This window comes from Gekko japonicus, unplaced genomic scaffold, assembly GCF_001447785.1.
Source record: "Gekko japonicus isolate JY-2015 unplaced genomic scaffold, Gekko_japonicus_V1.1 scaffold22, whole genome shotgun sequence".
Lineage (NCBI taxonomy): Eukaryota > Metazoa > Chordata > Lepidosauria > Squamata > Gekkonidae > Gekko > Gekko japonicus.
The window spans coordinates 1315274-1319374 of record NW_015175971.1 but is presented as its reverse complement, the minus strand read 5'-3'; the positions used below and the strand labels follow the sequence as shown (position 1 = coordinate 1319374).

General features: G+C 45.7%; 1 protein-coding gene across 1 annotated transcript in view; it reads left to right on the top strand.

The window, feature by feature from the left end:
• MVB12B (multivesicular body subunit 12B) overlaps positions 1–4101 on the top strand; it is a 135911-nt gene that overhangs the window by 33088 nt on the left and 98722 nt on the right. The gene's annotated exons all lie outside the window — the stretch shown is intronic.

Below are 4101 nucleotides of genomic sequence, written 5' to 3'. Positions count from 1 at the left end.
CCCTCCCCCCCGGTGGCGAGGCTTCGTTGGCCCGCCAAACTCCCCCCCCACTGGCAGTGACGGCGGCGGCGAGGCCTTGCCGGTCGGCCAAGCCTTCTCCTCCCCCCACCCCTCCTGCCACCGCCATTGTTCCAAGAGCATTCTCTGTGCATGTGCAGGGGACGCTCTTTTACTTTTTTGGGGATTTCAGTATCCCCCCCTCTGTTTTTTTTTTACAGTTTTTAGATTTTTCTGCACATCTGGGGAAAGATGTGCAGTAAAATTTCCCTGCCCCCTAGGTGTCCCCGATCTGCGGATTTGGATATCCGCACGCAGGGGACGCCTTCGCTATTAGATATATAGATGATCATTGTGATGTATATTGTAGACACAAAACATATTTTCAAGGGTATTTTTATTGTTTAACTGTGATAATTTCGACAGCAGTTAATATTCTGTAATGTGCATAACACTTTATTGCCTGCATTACAAAATCTGTTTTCCAGTTTCATCTTCTGTTTTTTCCTACCTCTTATAAGGCAAAAATTAAGGAATCTGTGCTGAAGTCGCTTAGGTTGCAGCTCTCTCAAGTACTGGGTATATTTGCAATTTTGCTGGCCAGCATGGTGTAATATTAGAATAATGATAGTGGTGTGGGAGCCACCTGTGGCTCTTCTGAGCATTGTTCCCCCACTGTAAGACCTACCCCATATCCCAAGCAGTGGGCAGGTGGAGTTTGTAGTCAGTAGGTGGCTTCCACCTTGAAACAGCTGCTGCAGGAGGAGCTGGAGGATGAGTAAGCTTTGTTCCCGGGGTGGAAGTAAAGGGCCATCCTGTCCAGCACCCCTCCCCGACCCTCTCTTCATACCATGCTTATGAGAGGGGTGCAGTTTCATCTCTCTCTCCCCCTCCCTCTACTTGGGAGGTATCCGGAGCTCACTGGCCATGCATGTGCCTTGCCAGGTTCAATTGATGGAGGCATCAGTTGAAAGTTGTTGGCTATTGGGAAAGACCTTTCCTCTGCCACAGGTCTTGGAGATCTGCTGCCAGTCAAAGGACACAATATTGAACTAGATTTGATAACTTGGAAAATGAATTGCTTATCCTTAAAATGGATGGCGTGCAAAGAAGCCCCTGTTTTCTAAGCTAGCAACAGTGCACAATGCTTTATACAAACCAAACAAAACACAGAAGAGCTTTATCTGGACAGAAAAGACACATGTAATAAATTTGGCTAATTAGCTCTAAATATGTTAGCTGCTAGATCCAAAATCGACTAAAGTTCCAACCGGGGTTGAGGGGGAAGTAACATCTGCATGCCAGTTGGATCAAGAAACTGCATTCAGAATCCAAACTAACGTCTTCTCTTATTAATCAAGGGGCTGGAGAGAGAAATACAGAGAGGTTGCAAAGAGTGGATTTCAGCTAGCATTTTTGGAAGTTTTCACACAGGACAATTTTTAGGATCCACCCATTTGGGAAGCAGCGTGTGCGAAAACATTATATGATAACTGCAGAGCTCAGTTGTAAGTTTGGGAGATAATTTTGCAGATTGACCAAAATCACCAGCTTTTGAACCAGTGTGGTTTTTCATTTCAGAGGCCTGGCATCTGAGATGGAAATATGTTCCCCTTTGGGCTAGGAAAAAAGCTTGTCGTTGATCTGATTAAGCAAGGGTGTGTGTCCTTTTTAAAAATCAAATGTCAATTTTCCTCTTGGTTCTTAAAAACCAACAGTGCCTGGGAACAATGCCAGCGGGAAATGTAGGGCTTTCTCTTAGAGGAATCAAGAGGGTGATGTGGGCTTATAAATATTCATGTGGTCACTTGCATACCACAGGATGGAGGCTAGGCAAAACCCTTTCACCCAACTTGCCAGTTTTCAGTGTGCTGGGGTTTTTGTTTTGGCACTGAGGAGCATTCAGTCATGGGAGAGTGCAGTCTGCACACGCATAGAAGACTCTTACTCAGCCGTGTTATAGGAGATGCTTAGCGCAATAATCATCTCCTGCATGCAGAAAAGTCCCCATGGGCATTCTGCTAAGAGCCAACTTAGACAAGATATTGGAAATCCATAATTGGATCTCCTGTTACTTTAAACTTCTCTAAATAACAATCCATGCAGGGTGGTCAGGACTGTGGTGCTGCCTTGTGTGTGTGTTTGGGGGGGAATAACTTCTATTTAACTGCTGTTTTTAAAACTTTGCTTTTGTTAGCTGTCCTGAATATTTATTTTAACTAGGAAGTTATGGTATAAGTAAGTAAAGGTAAAGGTTCCCTTGCTCGAAAGCCAGTCGAGTCCGACTCTAGGGTTGCGGTGCTCATCTCCGTTTCAAAGCCGAAGAGCCAGCGCTGTCCGAAGACTTCCGTGGTCATGTGGCTGGCATGACTAAACCCCAAGGCGCACAGAACACTGTTACCTTCCCACCGAAGCGGTACCTATTTATCTAGTTGCAATTTCTTGCTTTCGAACTGCTAGGTTGGCAGGAGCTGGAACTAGAGACGGGAGCTCACTCCGTTATGCGGCAACTTGGGTCTCAAACTGCTGAACTACTGAACTTCCACAGCCTGCAGTTCAGCGTCTTAACCACTTGAGCCACCGCAGCTCCTTAGGGTATAAGTATTCCAAAATAATATACCTTAGGGTATAAGTAGTCCAAAATAAACATGCTCCCCTTGTCTTCCTTTCCCAATGTAAATTGGCCATTGGGTGGTGATATTTGTCCTTGTACGCAGAACAGACAAGCTCTCCTTACTGGGGCAAGTGGCACCCCCCAGGGGCCAGTTTATGTTGGGACAAGGGTCAGGGGGAGGGTTTATATTGGCAGAGTTGAGATTTTTCTTTGTTGATAAAGAAATGTGCTGGAGTTGTTTTGGAGTTAAAGAGAACGCAGGAAACTTTTATTTCTTCTTGGGAGTTTCACTACTAGACAGAGAGAAGGTGAAGCATTGGAGCTACATAGGGTTACCTGTCTCAGGGTGGGTCCTGTAATGGTCGTGCGATTACTACTGATTCCCAGACTACAGAGATCACTTCTCTTGGAGGAAATGGCAGCTTTGGAGGGTGGACTCCTTGGCACCACATCTCCATGGCATCGCAACTCCACTCTCTCTCCAGATACCACCCTCAAATCTCCAGGAACTTCCCAAGCCAGAGTTGGGAACCCTCTATACAGATGGTAGAAAGTAAGAGAGAGAAGAAGAATTGCACTGTGAGACAAACAAGGAGGCAGCTCAGCAGGCAGAAAAAAAGAGAAATACAAATATCCCTAACTGGCTAGACACATCTGCTGGCCCCTTGAAGAACTGAGTATTTGCCGATTTACTATTGCACTGTTCCAACAGTTAACATCAACCCTCCACTTAGCACCAGTGACCCGACCAGAGTTCCCTCTAAGCTGAGTTAGTATGAGCTAGCTCACAGCTTTTTAGCCTCTGGCTCGCACATTTTTGTCTTGGCTCAGGAAGGATGGCTCCAGAGCAAATTAATTTCTGCAGCAGCCAAATCACTTGCTCACAACTTTAATGCCAGTAGCTCACAAAGTAGAATTTTTGCTCACAGGACTCCACAGCTTAGAGCAGTGATGGCAAACCTTTTAGAGACCGAGTGCCCAAACTGCAACCCAAAACCCACTTATTTATCGTAAAGTGCCAACACGGCAATTTAACCTGAATACTGAGGTTTTACTTTAGAAAAAACAACTCATCCATTAACTTAAGATGATCCAAACAAAGTAAGGAAAGCAATCCCAAATGCTTTTATTTACTTAAAATTATTTGGCAGAGAATTTGACACTTTAATGATGGTCTGGGCCTGGCTGGGGCGATGGCACGCGTGCCCACAGAGAGGGCTCTGAGTGCCACCTCTGGCACCCATGCCATAGGTTCGCCACCACTGGCTTAGAGGGAACATTGGTCCCGACTGAAACTGGGGATGGAGGTCTGTTGATGGAGCTCATCCAGGTTGGCTCTGAGTCCTCCCCTGTTCTTCACGTATACTTAGCTGTGTGCATTGATAAGAACCCAGCCTTTGTGTTGGCTGAGCCTCACATTAAGTTGTAGTCCAGAGTTGTCACTATGATTTTGCTGAGTTTTCTGCCACTTTGAGAGTAATTTGGCTGTT